The sequence below is a fragment of the Chiloscyllium punctatum genome, chromosome 4 (genome assembly GCF_047496795.1).
Source record: "Chiloscyllium punctatum isolate Juve2018m chromosome 4, sChiPun1.3, whole genome shotgun sequence".
Lineage (NCBI taxonomy): Eukaryota > Metazoa > Chordata > Chondrichthyes > Orectolobiformes > Hemiscylliidae > Chiloscyllium > Chiloscyllium punctatum.
Window position 1 is genome coordinate 117231317 of NC_092742.1, and position 12489 is coordinate 117243805.

Here is a 12489-nt window from a genome sequence, read left to right on the forward strand (position 1 = left end):
ATAATGCTGTGGACTGTAAATGGTCAATACCGTGTGTGAAGAATCCTATGGTTTTAGGATGATCCATACTGCGTGTGAGTAATCCTGTGGACTGAGGATGGTCTATATAGTGTGTGAATATTCCTGTGCACTGTGAATGCTGAATACTGTGTGTGATTAACCATTTGCCTAATGATTGTCAATACAGTGTGTGAATGATAATGTGGCCTGTGGATGGTCAATACTGTTTGTTAATAGTCCAGAGGCCTGTGGATGGTCAATTCTGTGTGGGAGTAATCCTGTGGCCTGAAGATAATCAATGATGTGTGTGAAAACTCATGTGGTCTGAGGATGGTCAATACTGTGTTGAAAAATGCTGTGAACTGTGAATGGTCAATACTGTGTGAGAGTAATCCTGTGGACGGAGGATTGTCAATACAGTGTGTGAATGATCCTGTGGACGGAGGATTGTCAATACAGTGTGTGAATAACCCTTGGCCAAAGAATGATCAATACTGTGTGTGAATAATCCTTTGAACTGTGAATGGCAAATACACTGTATGAATAATCCTGCGGCCTGAGGATGGTAAATACACTGTGTGAATAATCCTGTGGCCTGTGAATTGTCAAGACTGTGTCTGAATAGTCCTTTGCCGAAGGATGGACAATACTGTGTGTGAATAATAATATGGCCTGTGCATGGTCAATACTGATTGCAAATAATACTGTGGCCTGTGGATGGACAATACTGTGTGTGAATAATCCTGTGGTTTGAGAATGGTCAATACTGGGTGTGAATAATTCTGTGGCCTGAGAATGGTCAATACTGTGTGTGAATAATCCTGTGGCCTGAGAATGGTAAATACTGTGTGTGAATAATCCTGTGGCCTGAGAATGGTCAATACTGTGTGTGAATAATCCTGTGGCCTGAGAATGGTAAATACTGTGTGGGAATAATCCTGTGACCTGCAAATGGTCAAGACATTTTGTTCATTAATCCTGTGTCTGTATGCGAGTCAATGCTATGTGGGAATAATCCTGTCCACTGAGAACGTTGAATATTGTGTGTGAGTACTTGTGTGGCCTGAGGATGTTCAATACTGTGTAGGAATAATCCTGTGATTTGAGGGTTGTCAATACTGTGTGGGAATAATCCATGGCCTGAGGATGGTCAATACTGTGTGGGAATTATCCTGTGGCTTGAGGGTTGTCAATACTGTGTGCGAATAATCCTGTGACCTGTAAATGGTCAAGACAGTGTGTTCATTAATCCTGTGGCCGTAGGCTGGTCAATACTGTGTGGGAATAATCCTGTTGGCTGAGAATATTGAATATTGTGTGTGTATATTCCTGTGGCCTGAGGTTGGTCAATACAGTGTGTGAATGATCTTATGGCCTTAGGGTGGTCAATACTGTGTGAATAATCCTCTGGCCTGTGAATGGTCAATACTGTGTGTGAATAACCCTTGACCTGAGGATGATCAACACTATGTGTGAGTAATCCTGTGGACGGAGGATGGTCAATACTATGTGTGAATAATAATGTGGCCTGAGGGCAGTCAGTACTGTGTGTGAATAATGCTACGGGCTGTGAAACGTCAGTACTGTGTGTGTATAACCCTTTGTCTAAGGATGGTCAATACTGTGAGTGAATATTAATGTGGGCTGTGGGTGGCCAATACTGTGTGATAATAATCCTGTGGCCTGTGGATGGTCAATGCTGTGTGATAATAATCCTTTGTGATGTGGATGGTCAATACTGTGAATCAATAATCTGTGGCCTGTGCATGTTCAATACTGTTTGTTAATAAAACTGTGGCCTGTGGATGGTCAATGCTAGGTGTTAATGAACTGTGGCCTGTGCATGTTCAGTACTGTTTGTACTGAATGGTCAAGGCAATGTGTTTCTTAATCCTGTGGCCGTATGTTCGTCAATACTGTGTGTGAATAATCCTGTGGCCTGAGAATGGTCAATACTATGTGTGAATAATCCTGTGGCCTGAGAATGGTCAATACTGTGTGAAAATAATCCTGTTGCCTGAGGATGATCCGTACTGTGTAGGAATAATCCTGTGGCTTTAGGGTTATCAATACTGTGTATGAATAATCCATGGCCTGAGGATGGTCAATCCTGTGTTGGAATAATCCTGTGACCTGTAAATGGTCAAGACAAAGTGTTCATTAATCCTGTGCCGTGTGCTAGTCAATACTGTATGTGAATAATCCTGTGCCCTGTGAATGGTCAATATTGTGTGTGAATATTCCTGTGCTCTGAGACTCGTCAATACTGCGTGGAAATAATCCTGTGACGTGTAAATGATCAAGACAGTGTGTTCATTAATGATGTGGCCGAATGGTGGTCAATACTGTGTGTGAATAATCCTGTGCCCTGTGGATTGTCAGTACTGTGTGGGAATATTCCTGTGACCTGTTAATTGGTAAAGAGAATGTGTTCATTTATCCTGTGGCCTCAGGTTGGTCAATACAGTGTGTGAATGATCTAATGGCCTTAGGATGGTCAATATTGTGTGTGAATAACCATTGATCTGAGGATGATCAATACTGTATGTGAGTAATCCTGTGGACAGAGGATGGTCAATACTGTGCGTGAATAATAATGTGGCCTGAGGGCAGTCAATAATGCTATGGGCTGTGAATTATCAGTACTGTGTGTGTATAACCCTTGGCCTGCAGATGGTCAATACTGTGAGTGAACAATCGTGTTGCCTGAGGTCGTTCAATACCGTGTGTGAATAATCCTGTGGCCTGAGAATGGTCAATACAGTGTGAGAATAATCCTGTTGCCTGTGGATGGTCAATACCGTGTAGGAAAAATCCTGTGGCTTCAGGATTGTCAATACTGAGTGTGAATGATCCATGGCCTGAGGATAGACATACTTTGTGTAAATATTCCTGTTCCTTGAGGATGGTCAATACTGTGTGGGAATAATCCTGTGACCTGAAAATGATGAAAACAGTGTGTTCATTAATCCTGTGGCCGTCGGCTGGTCAATAATGTGTGTGAATAATCATGTAGCCTGAGGATTGTCAATTCTATGTTGGAACAATCCTGTGACCAGCAAAAGTTGAAGACCGAGTGTTCATTAATCCTGTGGCCGTGTGCTAGTCAATACTGTATGTGAATAATCCTGTGCCCAGTGAATGGTCAATACTGTGTGTGAATATTCCTGTGGCCTGAGAATGGTCAATACTGCGTGAAAATAATCCTGTGACGTGCAAATGATCAAGACAGTGTGTTCATTAATGCTGTGGCCGTATAGAGGTCAATACTGTGTGTGAATAATCCTGTGGACTGAGAATGTTCAATACTGTGTGGGAATAACCGTTGGGCCGAAGGATAGTCAATACTGTGTGTGTTAAATATCCTGCTGCTTGAGGATGTTCAATACAGTGAGTGAATAATCTTGTGGCCTGAGAATGGTCCATACATTGTGTGTGAAAGATTATGTTGCCTGAGGACAGCCATACTGTGTGTGAATAATCCTGTGGCCTTAGAATAGTCAATAATGTATGGGAATAATCCTGTGGCCTGTGAATCGTCAGTACTGTGTGTGAAAAACCTTTGGCTTGAGAATGGTCAATACTGTGTGTGAATAATCCTTTGGACAGTGAATGGTCAATACCATGTATGCATAATGCTCTGGCCTGTGAATCATCAATACCGCGTGTGAACAATCCTGTAATTTGAGAATTGTCAATATTGTGAGTGAATATTCCTGTGGCCTGAGGATGGTCAATACTGTGTGTGACTACTCCTGTGGCCTGAGAATGGGCAATACTGTGTGAATAATCCTGTGGTCTGAGGATGGTCAATACTGTGTTTGAATAATCCTGTGGTATGAGGATGGTCAATGCTGTGTGAGAGTAATCCTGTGGCCTGAGGATAGTCAATACTGTGTGAATAATCCTGTTGTCTGAGGATGGTCAATGCTGTGTGAGAATAATCCTGTGGTCTGAGGACAGTTAATACTGAGTGTGAACAATCCTGTGGCTTGAGGATGGTCAATACTGGGTGCGAATATTTCTGTGACCTGTAAATGATCAAGACAGTGTGTTCATTAATCCTGTGGTCGTATGATGCTCAATACGACTGACTGTGTGGAGTTTGCACGTTCTCCCCGTGTCTGCGTGGGTTTCCTCCGGGTGCTCCGGTTTCCTCCCACAGTCCAAAGATGTGCAGGTTAGGTGAATTGGCCATGCTAAATTGCCCGTAGTGTTAGGTAAGGGGTAGATGTAGATGTAGGGGTATGGGTGGGTTACGCTTCGGCGGGGCGGTGTGGACTTGTTGGACAGGAGTGCCTGTTTCCACACTGTAAGTATGTAAGTACTATGTGTGAATAATCCTGTGGCCTGAGGATGTTCAATAGAGTGTGTGAATAATCCTGCAGTGTGAAGATGGTCAATATTGTGTGTAAATAATCCTGTGGCCTGAGAATGGTCAATATAGTGTGTGAATGCTCCTGTGGTCTCAGAATGTTCAATACTGTGTGTGAACAATCCTGTGGCTTGAAGATAGTCAATATTGTGTGAAAGTAATTCTGTGACCATGTAAATGGTTAAGACAGTGTGTTCATTAATCCTGTGGCCGTGTTCCAATCAAGACTGTGTGCGAATAATCCTGTGGCTTGAGGATTGTGAATACAGCGTGTGAATAATCCTGTGGCCTGGATACTGTCAATATTGTGTGTAAATACTCCTGTGGTCTGAGGATGATCAATACAGTGTGTGAATAATCCTGTGGCCTGAGGATTGTCAATACTGTGTGTGAACAATCCCGTGGCTTGATGATGGTCAATACTATGTGGGAATAATCTTGTGACCTGTAAATGGTCAAGACAGTGTGTTCATTAATCCTGTGGCTGTGTGCTAGTCAATGCTGTGTGTGAATAATCCTGTACCCTGTGAATGGTCAATCCTGTGTGTGAAGATTGCTGTGGCCTGAGAATAGTCAATACTGCGTGGTAATAATCCTGTGACGTGTAAATGACCAAGACAGTGTGTTCATTAATACTCTGGCCGTATGGTGGTCAATACTGTGTGCGAATAATTCTGTGAACTGAGAACGTTCAATACACTGTGTGAATAATCTAGTGGCCTGAGGATTGTCAATACTGTGTGTGAATAATCCTGTTGCCTGAGGACGGTCCGTACTGTGTGTGAATAATCCTGTGGCTTTAGAATGGTCAATAATGTATAGGAATAATCCTGTTGGCCTGAGAATAGTCAATGCTGTGTGGGAATAATCCCGTGGCCAGAGGATGGTCAATACTGTGATTTAATAATCCTGTGGACAGAGAATGGTCAGTACTGTGTGTGAATAATCCTGTGGACAGAGAATGGTCAGTACTGTATGTGAATAATCCTGTGGCCTGAGGGTAGTGAGTACTATCTAAGAAAGGAGATAAAAACTACATGCAGTACTCCAGGTGGGGGCTCACCAGCACCCACTATGGCCCACATCTGCTTTTAAACACAATCCCTTCAGCAATGAAAGACAATATTCCATTTGTCTTCTGAATTGATTATTGTACCTGGTGACCAACCCTCCTACAGAAGGATGTTCAGTTGCCTCTGCATAGCAAATAATGCATTTTTAAAAAATTCAAGTAATAATCTTTTTACTAATATTACTCCAACCAAAGAGTATGACTTTACATTTATGAACATAATATTCCACTTGCCAAACCATTGCCCACTCACTCTCTGTATCTCTGTTCCTCTGCAAAGTTTCCCAGTCCTCCACACACTTTGTTCTGCTACTCATCTTAGTGTCAAATGCAGCTTTAACACCCTACATGTGGTCCCCAACTCCAAATCATCTGTATCAATTCTAAATAATTGCAGTCCCAACACTGATCCTAGAGGCATGCTACTAGTTACTGATTGCCAGCCAGAATAAGGCTTATTTATCCCCACTCTTTGCTTCCTGTTAGTCAACCAATCTTCTATCCATGCTAATACTCTATCCCATGCACCCTTAAATAATGCAACAGCCACTTGCGTGGCACCTTGTTGAAGGCCTTTTGGAAATCCAGACACGCCGCATCCACAGGGTCCCCGTTGTCCACATTGCTCGAAATATCTTCTTAGAATTCCAAACGATTTGTCAAGCATGACCAACCCTTTATGATTCCATGCTCTGTCTGCCCAATGGGACAATTTCTATCGAGATTCCCTGCTATTTCTTCCTTGATAATAGACCAAAGCATCTTTCCAACTACAGAGAATAAACTAACTGGTGTAGAATTCCCTATCTTTTGTCCACCGCCTTTTCTTGCAGTCCTTCCTTTTCACTGGAATATGCCTTTGCTGAGCACTTCCTAAAATGTCTTTAAAAATCTTTCACTGCTCATCAACTGTCCCACCATAAAATCTTTGTTTCCAGTCTACTTTATCCAGGTTCTCCCTCATTCTATTTTAGTTCCCCATGTTCAAGCACAGGACCAAGGTATTAGATTTTATCTTTACACTCTCCATATGTACTCTAACTTCAACCATACAGTGATCACTTCTTCCAAGAGGATCCCTAACACTCAGGTCATTAATTATTCCTGTCTCATTGTACAGGGGCCAGATCTTGGATAGCTTGCTCCTTGTCAGTTCCATTTCATACTGTTCAAAAAAACTATCATGTATACACTTAATGAACTCCTCATGGCTACCCTGATTGATCTGGTTCGACCAATCTACATGTAGATTCAAATCACCCATGGTAATAGACATGCCATTTTTACAGGCTTTAGTTATTTTTTTGTTTATTGCCCATCCCAATGTGACGTTATTATTTGGCCTACACACTGTGCCTATCAGTGACTTTCTTGTTAACATTTTGAAAGCATCATTCCTGTTTCTCCTAATGTATGGCAATAATAACAACTGCTTGCATTGTATGGAACTTTTACAATGGCAAATCTCCTAAGGTGCTTCATGGATGATCAAAACATTGATTCAAGAGAATGATTTTAAAATACATCTTAACGGACGATTGAGAAGGTTAGGGAGGGTATTCCACAGATTTCTGTCCTTGGCAGCTCCAATCGTGGAGTGATGCAGGTGGGATGGGTTGAAAAGGGAACGTGCAAACGGGAAAACGAGGAGTGCAGGCAGTGCATAAGGTCTTAAGGACAGAGGAGGTTCTGGACTGAGTCTGTCTGTCATAGAGAGTACGGCTGCTTCATGGAGTTTGAAGCACCGCAATGGGCCCGTGCATGTCATATTAGTCAAGAATGGTATAACGGTGGCTGAGGGAACTTTTGATGAGGACTTCTCGACTGAAGTAGTGTGCGCTGAGGTTAGAAACAGGAGAGGGGAGGTCACATTGCTTGGATTTTGTTATGGGCTGCTGCAGAGTTCCAGGGAGGGGGAAGAGAGGATTAGCAAAATTACACTGGGTAGGAGTGAAAGTAACATGGTGGTCATTATGGGGGACTTTAACTTCCCAAACATTGACTGGAAATGCAATAACTCTAGTATATCGGATGGATCAGTTTTTGTCCAACGTGTACAGGAGGGTTTCCTGACACAGTATGTCGAAGGGCCGACAAGAGGGGAGGCCACATTGGATCTGGCGCTTGGTCATGAACCGGACTATGTGTTTGATTTAGTTGTAGGTGAGCACTTTGGAGACAGTGATTCCAATTCAGTTATGTTTAGTTCAGCGATGGAAAGTGATAGGTACATGCCACAGGTGAAGAATTATCGATGGGGCAGTGGCAATTATAATGCAATTCAGCAAGAATTAGGATGCACAGAATGGGGTAGCAAAATGCAGTGGATGTAGACAATAGAAATGTGGAGCTGGTTTAAGGAACAGATATTGCGTGTCCTTGATAGGTATGTCCCTGTCAGGCAGGGAGGAAGTGATAAGGTAAGGGAGCTGTGGTTTACCACAGAAATTGCATCTCTTGTTAAGAAGAAGTAGGAGGCTTATGTGTTGATGAGGCAAATGGTACAGATGAGGTGATGGAGACTTACAGATCAGCTAGGAAGGATTTCAAGAGAGTTAAGAAGAGCAAAGAGAGGGCACGAACAGTCTTTAGCGAGTAGAATAAAGGAGAACCCTACAGCTTTCTACAGGTATGTGAGGAATAAAGGATAGGGTAGGAATAGGGCCAATCAAAGACAGAAGTGGGAAGTTGAGTGTGGACACTGTGGAAATTGGAGAGGTGCTAAACGAATATTTCTCATTGGTTTTCACTCAGGAAAATGAGAATATTGCAGACAATAATGAGGTAGAAGATGTTAGATCGAGGTTAGTTACGAACAGGTGTTATCAATTCTAGAAGGATTGAAAGTAGACAATTCCCCTGGGCTGGATGGGATTTATCCATGGATTTTCTGGGAAGCTAGGGAGAAGATAGCAAAGACGTTGGCTTTGATATTGAGCTGTCATTGCCTACAAGTTCAGTACCAGTGGACTGGATCATTGCAAATGTTATGCCCTTGATCAAGGAGGACAGTCGAGATGACGCAGGTAATTATATACCAGTGAGCCTTACTTCTGTTGTAGGAAAGGTTTTGGAAAGGATTATAAGAGACAATATTTTTAATCATCTGGCAAACAACAATATGATTTCAGATCGTCAATATGGTTTCGTCAAGGGCAGGTCGTATCTCACAAACTTCTTTGAGTATTTTTGAGATGGTGACCAAGCATATAAATGAGGGTAGGGCAGTCGACGTGGTATACATGGACTTCAGTAAAACCTTTGATAAGATTCCAAATGGTAGGCTCTTAGATAAAATGCAGCGACATAGAATTGAGTGTGATTTAGCAGTTTGGATTAGAAACTGACTTTCCTGAAAGAAGGCAGCGAACGGTGGATGATGGAAAATAATCAGCCTCCAGTGCAGTTATTAGTGGTGTGCCACAAGGGTCTGTTTTGGGACCACTGCAGTTTGTAATTTTTTATAAAAGTCTTAGATGCAGGCATAGGTGGATGGATTGGTAAATTTGCAGATGACACGAAAGTCAGTGGAATAGTGGAGAGTGTGGAAGAATATTACAGGTTGCAGGGGGACTTGGATAAACTGCAGAATTGGGCTGAAGGGTGGCAAATGGAGTTCAATGCAGCTAAATGTGAGGTGATGCACGATGTGAAGAATAACAGGAAGGCAGAGTACTGGGTCAATGGAAACATCCATGGTAATGTAGATGTGCAGAGGGATGTTGGAGTCCACGTACATAAATGCCTGAAAGTTGCCACCCAGGTGTACAGTACTGTTAAGGTGGCATACAGTGTGTTAGGTTTCAATCGTAGATGGATTGAGTTCTGGAACCACAATATCATGCTGCAACTATAGAAAACACTGGTGCGGCCATATATGGAATAATGTGTGCAGTTCTGGTGCCCATATTTCGGGAAGGATGTGGAAGCATTAGAAGAGGTGCAGAGGAGATTTACCAGGCTGTTGTGTGGTCTGGAGGGAAGGTCTTATGAGGAAAGGTTGAGCAATTTGAACGTGTTCTCAATGGCAAGGCGGCGGCTAAGAGAGGATTTGATAGAGACATACAAGATGATCAGAGGCTTAAATAGGGTAGACAGTGAAAGTCTTTTTCCTAGGATGATGACATCAGTGTGTATGAGGGGGCATAACTACAAATTGAGGGGTGATAGATTTAAGACAGATGTCAGAGGCAGGTTCTTTACTCAGAGACTGGTTAGGGCGTGGAATCCACTACCTACTAATGTAGTTAACTCAGCCACGTTAGTGAGATTTAAACAGTCCTTTAGATAAGCACATGGGTAATTTCAGGATAGTGTAGGGGGACGAGCTGAGAATAGTTCACAGGTCAGCGCAACATCAAGGACTGAAGGGCCTGTTCTGTGCTGTGTTGTTCTCTGGCTATTGTGCTACAAGAGATTTTTACTGTCTTAAACAGAGTGATGGATCTTGTATTGTGAGCTTACGAAGTGTCACTGATCTCAACCAAACATGTACAAGGTAGCGAATGCTGCCTGAAGTGCTGTGCTTTTCCAGCAACACATTTTTCAGCTCTGATCTCCAGCATCTGCAGTCCTTACTTTCTCCATATACGAGGTAGAGTCAGGGCAATAATAAGAGGCTGCAACAGGAGGGAGACAGGTAGCTCCATACAAAACCCGACTCCTTCTCAACTATTTTCACCACAAAAACCGAGCGCCTTCCAGAAAAGCATCTCTATATCCCACCGCAACATTTTGCCCCCACAATCGTGGTATCTGGCTGTGCACGAAGAGCAGTGCAACAGTCTGTACTGGGACCCTGAAACGCTTGGTAAAGAGTCAAATCATCTGAGCATTGAAAGCCCCATCACATTGCATGCATTTTCTCTTGTTTTCACTGTCTTCCTGACTTCCCTTAGTTTTCCGAATGAACCTGCTAAAAGTTGTTATTACACACAAGCTGTGAATTGAACCCAGGCCTGTCGTTCAAGATTCGGGATATATTCACCGCGTCACAAAACATCGACTCGAACTTCCTTTGTCCCTTGCCTGCTAAGTCACGCACGAATCAACTCTGCAATTGGGAGGAAGGGGCGGAACAGGAGGACCGAGTAGCGGCCGGTCCTCCAACCAGAGTGAGTGAGGAGAGGGGCCAAAGCATTCTCGGGAGTGAACGCTTCAAGATTGGTCAGAGAGCAAACTATTTTGCAGGACTGATCATTCTCACGACATAGTGGAGCATTAAACGTCTCTCATAACTCAATGTGAGATTTTAAAAAATACTGTAGTTGAAATGTAAATCTGATAACGTACATATTTCCAATTGATTTACACTACTCGAGTAAGAAACTTCTTTTCAAACTCCCAGAACAGTTGGTGATTTACATACCTGGTTGATTTTGACCGGACAAATTACATGTCATACAGCTCCATGATTATAACTCGACAAAGCAATTGTTAATGACTAATATTTTACCCATCAGTCTGTGCAGTTATGAATATTCTCTATAAATCCACTGATAACCTCAGACGCACGCGTAGTTTGGTTTCTATGGAGAGCATGCGCAGTGTCACATTGGTCAGGACGCAGAGAGACATGGAGCTGTTTTCTCCGGCAGCGGCTGCGATCGGCTTCAGAGAGCGGCGCTCAGAGCCGGTGTGTGGGAGCCTCGCCGGGAGAAAGGAGCGGAGAGAATTCACAAGTCCCGGATAAAGGTTAAAAAAAAACTCGGAAAAGACCCTCCAGGCCCGGATAAGGAGGTGGCGGTCTCTGATCAGGGAAGCGGCCCAGAGTCACGGCCGCCATTTGTTTGAGGGAAGAGGGAGCGCGGGCCTGTGGGCCGCCATCTTGAGAAGGTCAAGGTGCAGGAGGGCGGGGCTCTGGGGGTCTGTAGAACAATCAGAGGAATGGGAAGCCCCAATGTTTTTGATTAATTCCACGAACACAGCTTCACTGGGCGATCCTGCAGGAATATCCTCTCTCAGTCCTGCTGGGATGTTTCACCCCATCAGAACCAGCAGCTCTCCTCCTCTCTCAGCTCCCCTTGTGTCCTTCCTGCAGCATCTGTCCCCTGGAACATTGAGCTGCCTGTCCTGTCCCTCCCTCAGCTGTTGTTTCTGTAATACCTGTGATATCCCAGTCCCATCTTCGATTACTTCACTAAAGACTTAAATGCACCCGGTGGATTTTTCTTAACATCAGCAATTGTTTAATACTCACTTACAGGTTTTTAATTACATCTTTTTTGAAGCATTTACTTCACATTCAATCATTTGCAATGGTGGGATTTGAACCTGTGTCCAGAGAACACTTGCTGACTTTCTGGATAAATTGTCACACAATAATGCCACGAGGCCATCACTTCGCCTGCTCACAGTTTGTATATCTAAGTGCAACATGAATCAAAACCCTTTCTTCCCACACAATTATTTGATCCTGAACTCTGGTGATATCAGTCAGTATTTTTCCATGTGTGAACCCTCACTGTATGCGTCTAATTGCTGCCTCTGTCAGTGTCTCTCACTCTTGCAGCTATTCCAGATCCTGAGCCAACAGAATTCTCCACTCCAGAGAGATGAGGCAGCACAGGTCAGGGATGGAGACTAGAATTTCCCAGATCTCTGTGGGCCATTCTACATGTGTAACCCTCACAGCATCAGTCTAATTTCCGATTCTGCTTATTTCTGTGTCTTCTCCAGGTACTCGGGGAGTTTCTGACTCAATAGACTTGCCAACTGCTGGTTGGAAAGATGATTGGTCAGCCAGTGAGATGAAGGTCAGGGAGGTCGGGAGCCTTTAATAAATCCTGCTGCCAGGTAAGATCACTCACAGTGCACAGAGCAGAGAGCAATGAGAGGGCTCCAAACATCAGCTAACAAGACATGACATAGACATAGTGCTGGAGGGGGAGCAAAGTACAGGCACACCCCAGGCTCAATCACCACCCCTACTTTAAGTTTTGTTGCACTGAGACAGCATCGGGAATTCCCAGTTTTCAATCTAGACGTGGGCTATCTTGGTGAGCACCAGGACAACAGAGGGGAATGCAGGCCTCACATGAGA